The 19849-nt window shown below is 40.3% G+C and overlaps 1 protein-coding gene and 1 pseudogene across 2 annotated transcripts in view; one reads left to right on the top strand and one right to left on the bottom strand.

Moving 5' to 3' along the window:
- The window catches only part of CAMSAP2 (calmodulin regulated spectrin associated protein family member 2), a 105410-nt gene that overhangs the window by 27222 nt on the left and 58339 nt on the right, over nt 1-19849 (top strand). The gene's annotated exons all lie outside the window — the stretch shown is intronic.
- LOC103001324 (glycerol-3-phosphate acyltransferase 3-like) lies at nt 13038-14309 on the bottom strand (annotated as a pseudogene).

Below are 19849 nucleotides of genomic sequence, written 5' to 3' on the forward strand. Positions count from 1 at the left end.
CTTCCATTACTCTGGGAGATGGATCGAAAAATATATTGCTGCGATTTATGTCAGATAGTGTTCGGCCTATGTTTTCGTCTACGAGTTTTATGGTATCAGGTCTTACGTTTAGGTATTTAATCCATTTTGAGTTTATTTTTGTGTGTGGTGTTAAAGAGTGTTCTGATTTCATTTTTTGACATGTAGCTGTTCAGTTTTCCCAGCACTGTTTATTGAAGAGACTCTCTTTCCTGCATGTAATAGTCTTGCCTCCTTTGTTGTAGATTAATTGACCATAAGTGTATGGGTTTATTTCTGGGCTTTCTGTCCTGTTCCATTGATCTGTATGTTGGTTTTTGTGCCAGTACCACACTGTTTTGATGACTGTAGCTTTGTAATATAGTCTGAAGTCAAGTCCTCAGTTGGGAAATGAAGAAGAGAACCTAGGATAAGGACTGGCCAAAAGATTTTAGCCCTTACATCAACTCCAAGTAATTAATTGTTGGCTTACTGCTAGAAGCTGGGAAAACCAGCTCTTTGGTTTCGCTTCGTTCTGGGAGCCTCAGGGTCTAGATTTTAGCTCCCCATCCTCTGTTGCTTCTGGTGGTTTTGAATGCTGATACTTTTACCTAATAGGTTAAAAAAACAAAATAAGTGAAGGGACAGCCTTTTAGTTTAAAAATCTTGAGCTGATGGTCTTACGTCTTATTTTTGGTCAGAAAGATAAAGGTTACTCTAAGTCTCGTCTTAAGCTTCTCTTTTCTTCTTAGCACCTGTTGAAAAACATAGGGATGTATGTAAGTGAAAGTGGGTCTTTGTTGTACTAAGGAATGAAGTAAGATTGATATGCATTTTGTTAGAAATGTCTGGTTTTTTAGTTTGTTATGTTACATTTATGTATTTACCAAGAAGATGGATGGGAATTCACTTCTTTAATGTACTTACTGAGTTCCCACTATGTACTCTAGGCTAGGTGTTGGTGATGAAGTCTATGGTCTCTGCCCTAAAGATGCTCCTGGAGACCTGAGGTGAGGAGTCACATGGATTGAAGGATCTGTGGTGTGAAAATGGGTTAGGACCGAAGGTGGAGAGTTGTGGGGATGAAGTCAGGTATGAGGAGAGTTGAACATACTTTACAGATATTAATTATCCGTGCAATATCTGATACAGGTGTTAGTATCACTGTTTTATAGATGAGGAAACTGACACTCCGAAAGGTGAGTTAACTTGCCCAAGGCCAGACAGGTGAGAAATGCTGATGCTCGGGCTTAGCTTGTATCTGCTGACTCCCAAGCCCATGCTCATCCTGTTGATACGTATGGCCTTGCAAAAACCCTAACACACACACACACACAAACAACCCTACTATTTCTGTAGTGCTTAACAGCTTATAAAGCATTTACACTTTTTTTTTTTTGGTAACAACTAGGAAAAGTAAATAGGGCAGTTATTACCATCTCTTTTTTTAACAAGTAAGGAAACTTTACGGATGGATGTTGTTAGTAGCTACTTGTTCAGTTCCTACTGGAAGAGGTGTGCAAAGAGGCAGTGAACAGATGGTGATTGTGTAGCCAGTTGGTGACAGAACAGTGACAATCTCGGGCCTCCCTGACTCCTGACCCAGTGCTTGTTCTGCACATACACTGTGCTGCCACCCCTGTTCCTGTCCTTGTGGATTTTATTCTGCGTGGATTCTGGGGAGACCGGCAGAGAATGTCAGCGTGAAGCAGGATGTGACACAGGGAGAGGGTGTGCAGCAGACACACGGAATGGTGAGAGGAGTGGGTTAGGAACCCCAAGGGCAGGGCGGGTCGGCGGGAAGGGGAGTTGTGCTGGTCGCCCAACCGAGGGGCTGTCTTAGTCTCTTCAGGCTGCTATAACAGAATCCCACAGACTCCGTGGTTTATGAACAAGTGAAATTTACCCCCCCCCCCTCCCCAGTTCTGGAGGCTGGGAAGTCCAAGGTCAAGGAGTCAGCATGGTGGGGTTTTGGTGAAGGCCTTTTCTGGGTTGTAGGCTGCCAGTTTCCCGCTGTGGCCTCACATGGGGGAACGGGTAGGGAGCTCTCCGGAGCCTCTCTTACAAGGGCACGAATCCCGTTCACGAGGACCCCACCTCGGGACCTGACCACCTCCCAGAGGCCCCGCCTCCTCGTGCCATCACCTGGGGCTTTAGGGTTCAGCATAGGAGTTTTGGGGGAACACAGACATTCAGATCACAGCAGGCACTCTTCTTACATAGGGACATCTCATTTAGTGGCAGCTGACGTATGAAGATACAGACTTTTAAAAATAGAGTGATTCACTTTGCAAAATAATTTTTAAATTTTAAAAATGCTTTACACCAGGATTTATTTTCACAAGTGCTTTAGAAAAATATGACTTTAAATAACCCAAGTTTTTAAGAATATGTGAAATGAAAAATATCATCCTTATTATAATGTTCAATGTAATGTTCATTATTTTAAAAGACTTGCTCTTACATATAGTGCACAGTCTCCTTTATCTGTTGAAAACATATTTTATATTTCTCATTTTTCCCCAGCTTTATTGATAAAACTTGCATATGTTTAAGGTGTATAATTTAATGTTTTAATATACACATATACTATGTATACTGATCATATCGAACCAAATATTATGCCTAGTGCATAGTGCTTAAAAATGAAATGTTAATTTCTGGCCATAAAAATCAGATGTTTTAGACAAATTGGGATGGTGGAGAGTTTGTTTCCCCAGAGACCATGTCTGCACTCCCTCCCTGCTGTTGCTGGTTTATCCAGGGGTTAGGCTGCCTGATGTAGGACGGCTGATTGCATTGTGCAGCGGCGAGGAACTCACAGCACTGTGGTGGAAGGCGAGGCGGAGCTCGCAGGTGCCCTGCCGAGGCCCCGGAGCCCTTCAGTTTCTGTGCTTCCTGAGCCCCCTGGTCCAGCGCTCCCAGAGTCTGTGCACTGCTTCAGTGTCCCCGTCAGTAAGTCCCAGTTGTTGTTTAAATTAGCGTAATTAATTCAACAGACTCCGTTGCCTGCCATTAAAAGAAACATAGCTAAACATTAAATAAAGAAGCCACTCATTTCCCTTTATTTCCAGGTGAGGACAGATTTAACCGTAAAAGTAAAGTTTTTAGAGCGAAAAGAGACCATCACAACCATCTGGCCTGGAGTTTTGAAATTCTCTTGACTAAGACTCACAGTTAGAAATACATTCTGCCTCAGGACCCATGCCTGGTCTAGCTAGATACACGCATGTGACAGTTATCCTTGTAACTTGATTTTTTTCCTGTTCTATTTGGAAGAAATGTGGACTGCAATTGACTGAACCTACTTCACGCGTGACCATGAGTGGGGCATAAACCCACGTTTAAAATTGCTTGTTTAGTTAAGTTTTTTTTTTATAGGGAAGAATGGTGAAATGACAGTGTTGGTACTGAAAACTAAATAACCATACTCATGTTTTTCTTAAAAATGTATTCTAATATACAAGTTACCAACGTGTATCTGTTTTAATGAAAAGAACTGTGGGAATAGAGTTTGTATGTGGACTTGCCTCCTTAAGATTTATGTTACCTGGGGACTTCCCTGGCAGTCCAGGGGTTAGGACTCAGCGTTTTCACTGCTGTGGGCCCAGATTCAATCCCTGGTTTGGGAACTAAGATCCCACAAGCCACACAGTGAGGCAAAAAATAATAATAATAATAATAATATATCTATATCTATCTATCTATCTTATCTAATTTCTATGGTATACTGCTGCCAGATTAATTTTTCTGAAATAACACTTTGATATCTGTCTTATTTTCCAATTTAAAAATTTTAATCATTTTATTTGACTTGAAATGCAGTATACATTACGGGTTCAGATGCATATTCTTTTAAAAAAAATTTGACTTTCAGAGCTAGTGTCTAAAGTGTGGTGTAACAAATTACTTCAGACTTTGTCTGTAAAATAGATAATTCACTTGTAAATAATGAAAATTTTATTCTTTCGGTTTGTAATCTCATCTCCATAACATATTCATCGTAGCAAAAGCTAAGATACTTAGGAAGTTATCTGATATTACAGACCTGCCAGCAGTACTTTTTGATGATTACTGAAGGTGAAGTAAATGTATATTAACTAGGACTTTTCATCTTTTCAAAAGAGAAGAAAGATAACTATTCATTGTAGGTTACTAAACTTAAGTAGGTAGTACTGTAGAGGATGATTTTTCTTTATTTATATGATATACAGCGTTAGTAGATATAATTGGAGCACCAAGATTGAGCTGTGTTAGCAGGTTTGGTGTAGAAATGCGGATTCTTCTAATCTGCACATTTACAGCCCAGTGCTGTCCAGCGGTGCATGGCCACAGCAGTGGTTCTTGGCCACCAACACCCCAGTCTGTGTCCAACAGATTGATCCCCCACCCGCATCCCCATGATACAGACCCATTTTTGTAGCTTGGTAGATTGTGGTAGTTTAGCAGATTGTTTTTAATTAATGTCGGTGATGAGATTTAAAGAAGGAAAATAGATGATTATTTAAAAACTTTACCAAAAAAAAAAAAAACAAACTTTACAGACTGTTCCATTTGAATGCTTGCCTGTGTTTAGACACCTGGATAAATGAGCTTCTGTGATGGGGCAAAAAAAAAAATCTTGGTAATACTCGATTTCTTCTGAGCTCGCACTGTTCTGTGGTTGAAAAGAGGGTTTTAATGAGCTGTGTTACAAAGTGAGCTGTGTTACAAAGCTGTCCCTGGGGCCTGTCTTTTCAGGAAGTTCTTCTATACTTTCAGGGATCTAAGAATGCTGATTATTGTTTTCCTGAAGCTAAAATATTTAGTCTGTGGTAAACAGTCCAACTAGTACACAGATTAAAAAGGTAACTTCAGAGAGTCACGAGGACTATGAAGCAGATAAGAGCGGGATGATGGGATGGAGCGATCGAGGGAATTGTGTGCGTGCCCATCATGGATGGAATGGTTGGGGCAGCCTTGCGTGTGAGAATGAGCAGAGGTCTCCGCGAGGGGTCAGTTAGGCCGAGATAAGGGGGAGAGCGTCGCTGACAGAGGGAGCCTCAAAATAAATCAGCTTCACGTCTGGATGATAAAGTTCCTACTGAGAGTTTCCTGGAGGAAACATGTTCAGGAATTTGAAATTTTAGGGCCACATTTATTTGACTTGTAATTTGTACAGTATGAACTGCTTGATTCATTCAGTAACACTGGTTGAGAATTACTGTGGGCCTAGGCGGTAGGAGATGGTGATGAGAAGACAGCCCAAGCCTTGCTTTCACAGAGCTAATAATATTTTAGTAGCGAAGATGAGCAATAAAAAGCTAAGCAAATTGTAATAATTGCAGATAGTAGTAAATGCTCTGAAGAAGATAAATCAGAAAGAAAGAGGTAGAGGGAGTGAAGCATGCTGTTTCCATAGGAGGTGGTCGGGGAAGGCTTGTCTAGAGCGTTGACATTTGAACTGAGACCTAAATACCAGAAAGAAGCAGCATGTGTGACATCTGGGAAAAGAACAATCCAGGGAAAAGGGACAGCAAGCTAAAGGCCTGGATGTGTGTTTCAGGAACTGAAAGAAGGCCGCTGAGGTTGGTCATGAGCAAGATGATTAGTGGTGTTGAGCATCTTTTCATGATGCCTGTTGGCCATCCATATGTCTTCTTTGGAAAAATGTCTATTCAGGTCCTCTGCCCATTTTTTAATTTTTTTTTTTTTTTTGGTTGCTTTTTTTTGGTCTTTTTTTTTTTTCTTTGTTTGTTTTGTTTTTGATTTGAGTTGTATGAGTTCTTTGTATATTTTGGGTATTAGCCCCTTATCATTTGCAAATACCTTCTCCCATTCAGTAGGTGGCCTTTTTGTCTTGTTGACGGTTTCCTTCACTGTGCAAAAGCTTTGAAGTTTGATGAGGTCCCATTGGTTTATTTTTGCTTTTCTTTCCCTTGCTTGAGAAGACAGATCCAGAAAAAGATCGCTAAGACCAGTGTCAAAGAGTGTACTGCCTGTATTTTCTTCTAGGAGTTCAGGTCTTACATTTAGGTCTTTAATTGATTTTGAGGTTTATTTTTGTGTATGATGTGAGAAAATGTTCTAATTTTATTCTTTTACATGTAGCTGTCCAGTTTTCCCACCACCACTCATTGAAGAGACTGTCTTTCCTCCACTGTATTTCTTGCCTCCTTTGTTGTAGATTAATTGACCATAGATGTGTGCGTTTATTTCTGGGCTCGTTATTCTGTTCCATTGATCTATACGTCTGTTTTTGTGCCAGTACCATACTGTTTTGATGACAGTATAGTATAGTCTGAAGTCAAGGATCGTGACACCTCCAGTTTTGTTCTCTTTTCTCACAATTGCTTTGGCTGGAGTCCATTTCTTATCAATATTTCTCTTTCCTGGGTATGGACTAAAGGGAAGGATGTGAGGGCTTAGAAAAGAGAGTGTATTTCCTTTTCCTTAAGCCAATTTTATGATTAAAAGGATTTAGATTTTTTTTTTTTTTTTGGTCTGGATGATAAAGCTACTTCAGAAAAACACTTAAAACTGACTGGAAAAGAGATGGTGGAAAATCTTGGATAATAATCTGGAAGGAAATAGAATATGGTATTTACCTCCATTTTTTTCTTACAGTGTTTTATTTTTATTGAGATACAATTGACATATAACACAGTATTAGTTTTAGGTGTACAGCATAATGATATATGTTTATATTGCAGTAGGTTCAGTTTTATCCCTACTATTAAGCCTTTTGTTGTTTCTGTTTGGGAGATGAGGATGGAGAGGGAGTACGGATCTTCCACACAAAAAACGGCTTTATCTGCTAAAGCTTTTTTCTTTTTCCTTCTTTTTTTTTTTTTAAACTCTATAACAAGTCATTTTTTTAGAAAGAGTGAATCACAGAGTTCAGCTTATTTTTGTATGCTGGAGCCAAAATGAAATTCCTCAGATAAAGTTCTAAATAGGGAAAAATTGTTTACTACTTTACAGTTATCCATCCAGCCAACAGAGAGGGTGCTTTTTGTACAGAATCAGCTCCACAAAGTCAGGGCCGTGTTGATCACGTTGTGTTCCCAGCTCTTGGCCCAGGGAAGACGCTGCCTCAGTGAAGGAAGAAGAGATGTTGGTGAATATTTAAATTAAAAATTAAATCTACTTTGAAAGAGAAGTCATTCAGAATTACAACTGAGAGAGTGGTAGAGATGTGGTTTTTGTTTTTGTTTGCCTACAGATTTGAGTAGCGTGAGCTGTAATTACTCATGACACGACACGCATGTTTACTGAGCTTCCAGATGAGGTCTTTTGGGGGAGGGAGGCCCTGAGAATCTAATTAAGTGATGACATTGTTGGCTTTCTGCTTTACCATTTTAATACAGTAAGTGCCTGTCTGCTTTCAAATAATCAGCTGAGGATCATGTGTTGACTTCTCTCTCCACCTCTGCTTTCTGTATCCAGCTGTGCTGTTTAAAACTTCACAATTCATATTCGTATATCAAATCACCAGGATGTACATTTTAAATGTCTTAACAATTTTATGTCAGCCATACCTCAGTAAAGCTGAAATTTTTTTAAAATTCACATTAATTAATTCTGTTTATAACACAGAATTAATTAATGCATTTTTACCAGTTTGTTTTCATGAAGTGAAGTATGCTTGAGATATAATTAGGTCTATTAATACCAAGGATATATTTTATTTTATTTTATTTTTTTTTTAGCTACTTTATTTATTTATTTTCTTTTTATTTTTTATTTTTTTTGGCTGTGTTGGGTCTTCGGTTCGTGCGAGGGCTTTCTCCAGTTACGGCAAGTGGGGGCCACTCTTCATCGCGGTGCAGGGACCGCTCTTCATCGCGGTGCGCAGGCCTTTCACTATCGCGGCCCCTCCCGTTGCGGGGCACAGGCTCCAGACGCGCAGGCTCAGTAGTTGTGGCTCACGGGCCCAGCTGCTCCGTGGCATGTGGGATCTTCCCAGACCAGGGCTCGAACCCGTGTCCCCTGCATTAGCAGGCAGATTCTCAACCACTGCGCCACCAGGGAAGCCGGATATATTTTAGAAACTAAATCCAGTTACAGTAGATTTTAGGTTGTTGCTCAGATTCTTTCATTATATAGTTACGTGGTATTTCTCTAGAAATATTTTAATTATAAAGTAACTTCAGAGTTTTATTGCATTTGGCCAGAGCCATTTTTTGGTAGGAGCAGATTAAATCCAAGGAGTCGTTGACCCCTAGCTTCTGCCTAGTTGCTTAGCCCAAGATGGTAAATGAAGCCAATGAGAGTCTCTGCTTCAGAAATCTGAACAAACCATGGAAGGAATTTGCTTGTTAGCAGATTGAGAAACTAAACAGAGAGTCCTGAGGAGGGAGAGTTAGGGCTGGGAAGGCATGGCAGACGGTGGAGTTAGGGGCAGGGAGAGCGCCTGGAAAGGGTCATAACCATCTTTTCATATTGATGAATATAGACCCATGCCATCATTTTTGAAGACTGTACAATACTCTGTGGTGTGAAAAGACCATAATTTATTTGCCCAGTCCTTGATGGATGTTTAGAACCTCCCTGCACTGAAAGATTTGTAAGTGTAACAATGACAGGATCAGAGTTCCATGTTTAAAACATAGAAATAATGAGACTGTGTAACTAAGACTGAGCAGACTGAGTGCATATTGCAGCGACCTTTATTGAGATAGGGAAAAGGGGAGAGGAGGAATCGGCAGTGCCGGAAATGGCCATGCTGCAGTGAATAGAGGCTTCACTTTGGGATGGGTTAGGTTTAAGATGCCTTCAGGACATCCAGGAAGAGATGCCCGTTGAGATGTGTGCTGAAAATAGAGATTTGGGAATCACCTGAGTAGTCCTGGATAGTTGAAGCCATGGGATTGAGATGACCGGGGAGGGCATGTTTTAGAGTAAAGAGAGAAGGTTAGGGATGGAATTGTCAGAAACAACAAATATTTAAGTAATGCACAGAAGACACTGTGGAGAACAGACAAGGGTGTAGGATGAAGAATTGAACATTTCTTGATAGTATCAAGAGTCATCTTGTTCTGATGACATCTATTTTTCTTAATGATTTTTATCCTCATTTTGCTCGGTAATTATTTTTTGGTCTTGTATCCCAGACTGGGAATATATTTTAACCTGTCTGTTTAATATGTAGAACATCATGATATATTAAGAATGATCTCATAGATTTTTCTGAAGTAGTTTTGAAAAAAAACCTTAAGTTTCCTTTAAAAAAATGATGAGGCATATAGGTTCAGAAATGCTTTGGGTATTTTGACATTTTATTAATTGCAGTATGGTGCACTGGTACCACTTGTTTATAATCAGCTTTTCCTTCCCATCTTTGGCAGAACTTATGCCACACCGCTAGTTTCCACATAGCTCCAAGAACGTTACTGAAGAAAGCCTGAAAATACAAGGAAAACTGATTTTTTTTCTATCTTTCCTTTGTTAAACAGCATTGTTATTGATAAATAATAGCATTATTTCTTGAATTTTTTAATGATCTAAATTAGAATTTAGATTTGAATAATGTCAGTACTTAATGGGTCATTAAAAATTAATGTTTTAGAGGAGTTATGTTTGTTATGGTCTACCAAAATTATAGCGGTGGCATTTTATGTGGACAATAAGGTATTGTATTACCAGCTCAGAGGGTTAACAAAAAAACTTGATAGTCTTTTGATCTCTTTACACATTTCTTCACCTTAGAATGAACATAGGGGAGATTTGACAGTTTTATCATAGGTAGGAGCGTTTCTTGAGAGTTATGTCACCAGATTAGTTTGGGGGTCTCGTGGCTGACAGCATGTGTTCTAAGTGCACTGGCTCCTATACATATTTAAACTCCTTTCACGTAAGCACTTGTTTTCCTGCCAGTTACCTAGTGTGAGGTACCTCCCAGATCTACAGCTCTTTACGTCTGGCCAGTATCTATGTGTAGAGGCCGTGATGCCGGCCTCGGTGAAGTTTGGTGTCTTAGTTCTGCCACTGTGGCATGTTTGTCTCAGCACTGCTTGCCCACAGGCCTTCATCTGGAAGGAAATAGTGACCTCTACTTGGTGGGTTGGAGGAAAGGTGTTCCTACTTCTTACTTTGCTGTTTGAGTTTCTGCCATAGCTGTGTCCAAATCTTGTGAAATTTTGCCCACTGTTATTCAACTTTAACTTGTCCTTGTAGTTTCTAAAAACCTGGGTGGTAACCTTCCATGTCACCAGGGAGAGACATCATGACCTTCCTTTTTCTCCTCCCCATAGACAGTGCTTGGCAGATGAATCCTGACTGCACGGTGGGCAAATTAGGGAACAGCTACAATTGTGTCAGAACCTCGTGTGGTTCACTTTCTTTTTTTTCCTGGTAAAGCTAGTACTGTCAGGTGCATTTTTCATACATACCCAGCTGAAAGAAATTTGCTGACAAACTTCCTTTCGGGCAGTTTTTTGAGTGTTAACTGGAGCTTTTACTGATGGTTATTTTTATATGATGAAGCATATTTCAGTGTATTTTATGCAACTTGTTTTAGATTTTGAGATGTGAAGCACAGTTTTTGGCTCAGCATCCATATGCCTGGAAAACTTTCAAATCTGGAAAGCTATAAAACACAAACATACTTTGAAGTACACCATATGTGACTGGCTCAGCTATACTAGGAATGTCGTATTGGTTAGCAAATGAAAGAACATAGCTGTCATTTTACGTCGTTGGCATGAGGTGGCAGCAATTATGTTGAGTGGTGGTGGACGAGCCTGAGCTGCCATATATAAACGGTCATAAAAATAAAACTTGCCCAGGTCACTATGGTTAGGACGTTTGAAAAACACAGATGTCCTGTACTTAAATCTTGATGTGTTGGATATAATCATCTGCTTTCGTGGGTTTTCCGTAAAGCACCGCACGCTTTGTTGTCCCAGCGCTGGCTGTCTTTTCCTGCCTCCGCTGTCTTTGGTGGCTCATTGCAGCCCCACTCTTAGTGGGCCAGGCACACTCCTAATTTCATTCCTTAAAGTATCGATCCATGTAGCATTTGTTTGGGGAAACATAAAAATAAATGATTACGATGAAGTTTGAAGATTATCTTTAGGTAATAAATTATTCTGCAGGCTACTCCCATAGTCATACACTGACTGTCTAATGCCTGAAGTAATAAAACACTATAAATCATTGTGTCACATAACAACATCTAGAGTACTTTGATGTACTTTGATCTCATTTGATGCCTTGTGGGGTGAGAAATTAAGTATTATCCACATTTAACAGATGAAGAAGAGGACGCTCAATGAAGTCTGAGTGACTTTCAGGTCAGAGCTTTCTTTTTTTTTTTTTTAATTTTTATTTTTTTATTTTTTTTTATTTTTGGCTGTGTTGGGTCTTCATTTCTGTGTGAGGGCTTTCTCTAGTTGCGGCAAGTGGGGGCCGCTCCTCATCGCGGCGCATAGGCCCCTCACCGTTGCGGCCCCTCTTGTTGTGGGGCACAGGCTCCAGACACGCAGGCCCAGGAGCCATGGCTCACCGGCCCAGTTGCTCCGCGGCACACGGGATCCCCCCAGACCAGGGCTTGAACCCGCGTCCCCCACATTGGCAGGCAGACCCTCAACCACTGCGCCACCAGGGAAGCCCCCAGAGCTTTCTTTTTAAAAATCAACTTTGTTGAGGCATAATTTAAATAAAGTGTACCTATTTAAAGTAAATAGTTTGAGTTTTGACAAATGTATACACTCATGTAAATACTACTCCAGTTAAAATATAAAATGTTTTTATTGGCTCCCCAAATTCCTTTGTGCCTCTTTGCTGTCAGCTCCGTATCCGCATCCCATGCTAGATCTCCATCAATCTCCTTTCTGTCCCTGTAGGTGAGCTTTGCCTGTTCTAGAATTTCATATAGATAAAAGCATAATGTATGAACTTTTATTTTTTTAATTTATTTTCTTTAGAAATGTAGAATTTATTTATATTCACCGTAAAACGGTGTCACATTTTGTACCTGGTTACCAGAAGAGAAATAACACTTGGATGACACTATATTGCTATCAACATTGCTTATGCTGCAGAGTTGGGAAACACTTATTTTCCCATTTAAAGAAAGTTAAAGCTCAGTTTCCAAAAGGTAGTTTTACCACTTACTTTCCTGTTCAAGAAACTGGGAAAATTCTGAAATAAAGGACGAAGGGGTGGAAGGGGAGGAACAGTGCTTCCGTCACTCCTACCCCCGCTGAAGACACTCAGTGGGATTTGCAATTGTTGTCAAAGGCTCCTATTTGAAATGTGTTTGGTTACAAGATCAAACAAATCAGCAGATGGGAGAGGGCTTAAGTATAGATCGTTAGCATACAAACAAGGAAGACTAAAAACTTTATCACCTATTGCTGGCTAACTTATTCGCAAGTTGCCTACCTGTAAATGTGCACACACAGTAACATGGACTCATTTTCTTTGGTAAAGCTCACCAAATAGAAGGTCTCTTCTAACACGCTAGTAAAGAATATTTAATTTCCTTTCAACTTTGAGATCAAGTGGCGACAAATCTGTCCTTTCTCCTAAATACTGTCCTCCATTTTTCTTTTCAACCTTGTAGTAGAACAAAACCATAACAGTAACTCGAGTGATGTGAAATCCATGTTTAAGTGATGGAAGGGAATAGGAGGAGAGGGTGTGAGAAAGCTGATCATGAACACACTTCGGGGTATTTTCTTGAGAATTACTCTATCAACGAGTTCCAAACACAACTGAGTTCCACAGATGTTTTAGAAGTCCTTTTTCCGGTACAAATATTTCATTCAGTTCACAATGACACAGTCGTTTTACAAAAGGCAGAATATGTTCAAACTCAGTAAACTACTTACAGTTCATGAGGCTAATGCTGTAACAACAACAGAAGCCAAAAAGGGCACCGTGGATTCTGCCTCTGGCATAAAGAGGTAGAGACAGTCCTCTTGTAGAAAAGATTAACAATAAAAAAACAAAAACGGTAAGACAAAACAGTGCACCCCCCCCAAAAAAAAAACAAAAAAAAACTCCACCACATTTCATTTCCAAGGACTAGTTCTGGAAACCCTGGGTGGCGTTCAGTCTGCTTCCATGTTGAGATACCCATTGCCCACAGTTGTCTTGCTGTACTTCTTCTGTTGCTGTTCCTTAAAGACGTCCTTCACCTAGGCTGTCTTCAGCCCTCCATCCCAAGGAAGCTCAGTCAGCCCTCCTTGTACAGCAGTAGCAGACTCAACCCTATTAGCCAACTGGACTGCATCTTCTCCTTTCTCTCTGGTCATGGGGGGCACGTACCACACAGCACAGACAGTGGCCCAGCTGGTCATCACTCAAAGCAGGTAGCTCACCGTGTTGTATTTACTGCTGTTCCAAAATGCATCACCAAACTAAGGATTATACTTAATTGCAACTGGATGTATGGTTCCTCCAATTTTAAAGCTTCCCTTTTTAAATATCATGACTGAAGTATTGTTGATGCAGGTTCCTTCAGGAAAGATTAGTATGGGTAATTTTTTCTTATCAGCAATATGTTCTTTTAGCCTGTTGGTAACCAGGTGTCAGTCCTTCATTTCTGAGCGTTCAGACCAGACATGTGGACAAGCCTTGACCATAGCTCTGAATAATTCCCATCCACCAGGCATGTACCTGGCCAACCGTAGCATAGCACCCATCCATTGTCAAGATAAAACATCTACAGGGAGGTATGGTTGCCACACAAATGCCTCCCTTCTGGGGTCTGTACTGCGTGTTACGATAGTGAGTAGTACAGAGAGGGCACGAACGCAGATCCGGCAGTGGACCAGTTCACTCAGCCGGTTCTTGAGGCTGCTTTCTGACAACTGTCCAACCAGGGTACTTCCTGTAAACCAACAGACTGATCCTAGTGAAAGCCAAGGTAACTCTCAGAGGCAGTAGGACACGGTAGCGCACTATGACGCCCAGCACCACGGACTGATGTCTGGAAATTTACATTTGTCCCTGTGAGGAGATTCCATGACACTGGCTCCTCTGAGGAGAACCGCTGGCTCACTGCATCTTCCATGATGGCCTCCAATCCCTTCTTGGAGAAATAAAACACGTCAGACAGCTCCAAGTCCCTTCCTCACAGACCGGACAGCCCATTTTCCATGGGTGACTCATCTCTGGATAATACCAACAGAAGCTGAATTTTTAAGAACTGACTCCTTTGAGGCTCCTTTTTCAATCTGTAATGTGGTCCACTCTCAAGTTTTCACCAGGATCTTCACGTTGAGCTCGGAGATGCCCAGAGACACCCCAGAGGCCGAAGCTCCGAGCGTCAGAGTCAGCCCGGTGTGAAGGCTCTTCCCGGCCAGCCCCACACCGTCCATGGTTTGGCGCACCCAGAAGGGGTCCACGGAGGAGGTCCGAGCGTGACAGCTGTCCCTGTGCCCGGCTCCTGGGAGTCAGTGCCGCCACCTCCCAGCACTTAGCGCTGCAGGGAACAATGAACTTCTGAAATTGGATTCTTTCGCTCATATTTTGTTGATTCAGTCATGTTGTTATGTGTCGTCTGTTCCTTTTTATTGCCTAGTATCATTCCATTTTATGAAAACCACAATATTCATTCACCTATTGGTGTACATTGGTGTTTACAGGGTTTGACCTATTATAAATAAAGTGGCTATGAACATTTGTGTACACTTTTGTGAGGACATATATTTTCATTTCTCTTGGGTAAATACCTAGGAGTTGAATTGGTGGGCCATATGTAAGCACGTGTTTAACTTTTAAGTAGCTGTCAAGCAGTTTCCCAAAGTGGCTGTATTTTTAATTTTGCCACCAGCAGTGTATGAGGATTCCAGTTGCTCCACATCCTTGTCAACACTTTTGGTGGTGTTTTTGTTTTTGTTTTTTTTAAATCTCTCCAATGGTTTCTCTTAAAGCTTATTTATTTATTCATTTATTGATTGATTGATTGATTGCTGGGTTGGGTCTTCGTTTCTGTGCGAGGGCTTTCTCCAGTTGTGGCGAGCGGGGGCCACTCTTCATCGCGGTGCGCGGGCCTCTCACTATCGCGGCCTCTCTTGTTGCAGAGCACAGGCTCCAGACGCTCAGGCTCAGTAATTGTGGCTCACAGGCCTAGTTGCTCCGCGGCATGTGGGATCTTCCCAGACCAGGGCTCGAACCTGTGTCCCCTGCATTGGCCGGCAGATTCTCAACCACTGCGCCACCAGGGAAGCCCTGGTGGTGTTTTTTAAATTTTAGCCATTCTAATGTGAATCAGTATCTCTGTATGGTTTTAATTTCCGTTTTCTTGATGACTAATGTAGTTTAGTGTTTTTTATATGCTTATTGGTCATTCATACATTGTCTTTTGTGTGTTAAATCTTTTTCTCATTTTCTTATTGGGCTTTTTATTTTCTTACTGTAAGAATTCTTTTATATTCTGACTACAAGTCCTTTGTCCATTATATGTATTACAAATATTTTCTTCTAGTCTGTGGTTTACCTTTTCATTTTCTTAATAATGTCTTTCCAGAAATTTTAAATTTTGGTGAAGACCAATTTATAACTTTTCTCTTTTATAGTTAGTGCTTTTATGTCCTAAGAAGTCTTTGCCTATGTCATGGTTGTAAAAAAAAATAGGTTTAGGTGGGTGGTGAATGCTATAAATGCTGTAAATTATATTTACAGCTATAAATATTTTTTTGTTTCTTATGTCAATTTTGGTTATTTTGTGTCTTTTCAGGGACTTTGCTCATTTCATCTAAATTTGTCAAATTTACTAGCACTAGGTTGTTCATAATATTCCTTTATTATCCTTTTAATATCTGTAGAACCTGTAGTGATGCCCCCTTTTTCTTTTCTGATATTATTAATTTGTGTAGAGGTTTATCAAGTCTGTTAATCTTTTCCAAGAACCAGCTTTCATTTCATTATTTTTTTTTGCTTTTTTACTGTTTCATTAATTTCTGCTCTTAGTTTTATTATTTCCTTTCTTCTCCTTATTTTGATTTAATTTGCTCCTCTTTTTCTAGCTTTGTAAGGATGGAATCATAGGTAATTGATTGAAAAGTATTCTTTTCTGTTATAAACACTGAAAGCCATAAGTTGCCCTCTAAGCTCTGCTTTAGCTGCAACCTGCAAATTTTGACATGGAGTAAAAAAGCAATGAATATTGTTCATTACCATTCAGTTCAAAATATTTTCTGAATTCCCTTGTGATTTTTCTTTGCCTCAGAAATTCAGATGATTTAATATCCAAGTACCTAGATGTTTTCCAGATATCTTTTTTTTATTATTGATTTCTAATTTACATCTGTTGTGGTTAGAGAACGTACTTTGTATGATTTCATTCCTTTTAAATATGTTGAGACTGTTTTATGGCTCAGCATTTGAATCTGTCTTGGTGAGTGTTTATGTGTACTTGAAAAGAACTGTTCTTTGGTATCGTGTTCTGTAAACATCAGGTCGTTTTGCTTGATGCTTTTCAAGTCTTCCATACCCCTTCTGATTTTCTGTTCAGTTATTCTACTGATTCTTGAAAAAGAAGTACTAAAAACGTCAACTAATTGTGGATTTCTCTGTTTCTCTTTTTAATTCTGTTTTTCTTCATATATTAATACTTTGGCTTCTTTCAAGATTTCCCCTTTTTTTGGAAGTTTGACTATGAGATGCCTATGTGCGTTTTTCTTTATACATATTCTGCAAAGGGTTCACTTAAATTTTTGGTTCTATGGGTCAAAATCTTTCATTAATAATGGAAAAATCTTGGGGTGTTTTTGGTTGTATGACCAGTTTATTTATTTATCTGTTTATCATAAAATATATAAAACATAGAACTTACCTTTTTTTTTTTTAAAGATTTATTGATTTATTGATTGATTGATTGCTATGTTGGGTCTTCGTTTCTGTGCGAGGGCTTTCACCAGTTGTGGCAAGCGGGGGCCACTCTTCGTCGCGGTGCGTGGGCCTCTCATTATCGCGGCCTCTGTTGTTGCAGAGCACAGGCTCCAGACGCGCAGGCTCAGTAGTTGTGGCTCACGGGCCTAGTTGCTCTGCGGCATGTGGGATCCTCCCAGACCAGGGCTCGAACCCGTGTCCCCTGCATTAGCAGGCAGATTCTCAACCACTGCGCCACCAGGGAAGCCCCAAAGTTACCATTTTAAAGAGTACAGTTCAGTGGCATTAAGTACAGTGTTGTGCAGTCATCGCCATTACTTAGCTCCAGAACTTTCCACCGCACACCTGAAAGCCTGTGCCCATCAGCACTTACTCCCGAACCTCCCCACTCCATTGCCACAGCCCACAGCAACCATTAGTCTCCTTTCTGTCTCTGTGCATTTGTTCATTCTGGACATTTTATACAAATGGACTCATACAATATGTGGCCTTCTTTTGATTGGCTCCTTTACTTTGCATAATACTTTCAAGGTTCTTCTATGCACATAGCCATACTTCATTCCTATTTATTGTCAACAAGCGTTCTGTTGTAGGGATGGAACACATTCTATTTATCCATTCATAAATTGATGGACATTTAGGTTGTTTCTACTTTTTGGGTACTATGAACAATGCTGCTATGAATATTCATTTGCACGTTTTTGTTGGAATACCTGTTTTCAGTTCTCTAGGGTGTGTCATGAGAGGACTGGCTCTTCCAGTCAGTGTTACACTGTGTGTTTCTTGCACGCTCATTCATTCGGCAGGCATTTCTCTGTTGATCACCTAATGTGTATTAATACGGAGCTACACCATGGGGACCCTTAGAGTCCAGCAGCAGGGACAGACAAGGAAGAGGCAACTGCTTCATGGTACCAGCTGCTGCTAGGTGCTGGCGAACCTCCCAGAGAGGCACCTAAGCCTAATCTAGTCAGAGGTGGGGAGTAGTGATCAGGGAAACCTTTCTGGATGATACCATGTTTAGCCCAAGACCTAAAGAAATGAGTAGAAATTAGCTTAGATTTTTTTCTCATGAGTTAAAAATAGTCAACTGAAGATTATATACAAAAGCACAAAAACTAAGATGTGCATTTTATTCACTGCCTGACAAGTACTTGTGAAATCTTTAAGGCTTGGCGTTTTTCTGTATACGTGTGCAGGTGCACACGTGCGTGCGCTCGTCTGTTTCGGGCTGAGCACGCTTGGTAGAAGTGAGTAACCCTGCGTGTACGGGTATCTCTGAACCCACCGCCTCCTGTCATCACTTGGAGAGCCTGACATGCCACTGAGAGCTGGAGTGGTCTGTTACATTTCTAGACTTTTTCCTGTGCTCTCCATCGAAGACGTGTTCTGGGGCAGCTACCACCTGTAGTTATTATTTCTTTAAACACCTCCACAGACATTTACCTTTCGTATAAGCTAGTTAGGTTAAGAATTCAGTTAATGCTGACCAAAAATAAACTGCTTCTTACTGTAACTGTGCCATTACAACCTTCTTTTTAAGAGTGCAAACTTTAGTTAGAGCTTTAAACATTCATAAGAAAGGTAAGTTAAACTGGGAAAGTTCAACCACCTGTGATGCTGACTAATTTAGTACTTCAGTGTAATCTATTTAGCAGACCCCTAAAAGTGTAAGTGAGATCGTTTCTGTTAGATGTTCAACGTGTAGCTCAAGCTGATGTGTTTACATTTATAAAAGTGTTAACAGTCATAATCTCAAGTAATCTGTGTCTTAAGAGCTTTATTGGAACGCTACTCAGCATTAAAAAGGAACAACCGATTGATAAATATAGCAGCTTCTATGAATCTCCATAGAATATGCCAAGTAAAGAATGCCAGTCCCCAAAGTTTCATAGTGTATGATCACATCTATGTAACATTCTTGAAAGGACAAAATTATAAAAACAGAGAACAGATCAGTGTTGCCAGGGTCTAAGGAGAGGGAAGGGGCAGGAAGGAAGTAGATGTGGCTATAAGAGGCCAACAGGAGGGACCCTTGTGACGGACACGTTCTGTAGTTTAGTTGTGTCAATGCAGTGTCCTGGGTGTGACATTACGCTGTGCTTTTTACAAGGTGTTACCATTGGGGGAGACCAAGTAAAGGGTACGTGGCATCTCTGTGTTACTTCTTACAATTGCATGTGAACCTATAATTATTTCAAAATAAAAAGCTTGATTTAAAAAAAGTTCATGAAGGATGGATGTTTAAGATTGAAAGGAAATGCTACAGTTTGGAGCAGAAATGGTTTGTGCCCTTTGGCAAACGCGTCTCTGCTGATGAGGCAGAGTGGTGGTGATGGAGCCCTTTGTCGCTAGAGCAGGACAGGCTCAAGTGGCAGCAAATAGCTGTCTGCCTTTGGACTGGTTCTGAAGCTCTCTGCGGTCCAATTTCTCGTCTATGTAAGGAACGACACTGTTGTCTACCTTCCACAGTTGTGAGGATGAATTAGAGTAGGCCGGGGAAGCGTCTAATGTAGTACTTGACCTGTGATAAGAGGTCAGTAAATTTTAGCAATTGTGATCGGTTTCTATTGCCCTATTTCTCTTCCTAGGTCTTTTTTAAACTGAATATTAGTATATGAATTAATTCAAAATAATATATTTAAGTATGTATTGTTATAAAAATGGTTACTTAATGTGTGGTAAAGCAAAATAGTAACTAAAAGAAATAAAATTTATTTTCACTTTAGATCCTAAAATTTCTTAGGAGTGGCATTGTTTCGGGAAGGGGTGCTGCAGAGAAGCCTGCCTCATCTGGATGGCACTGATGCCAGGACAGTTTTCTGACCGAAAACCACTTGTGACCTCTTGCTCTGTGTACTGATGAATCATTTACGGGGCTTATGTGTAACCTCAGTTGAAGGCATTTTATTCTTTAAGCTTTTTTCTTGATTTTATATATATTTTCTTTTTGGCTTATTGAAACCTCCTCAGTTTCTGTATCTAATTGTAGCAACAGGACTGGCAAGTATTGCTTAATTAGAAC

Source organism: Balaenoptera acutorostrata, chromosome 1, assembly GCF_949987535.1.
Source record: "Balaenoptera acutorostrata chromosome 1, mBalAcu1.1, whole genome shotgun sequence".
Taxonomy (NCBI): Eukaryota; Metazoa; Chordata; class Mammalia; order Artiodactyla; family Balaenopteridae; genus Balaenoptera; species Balaenoptera acutorostrata.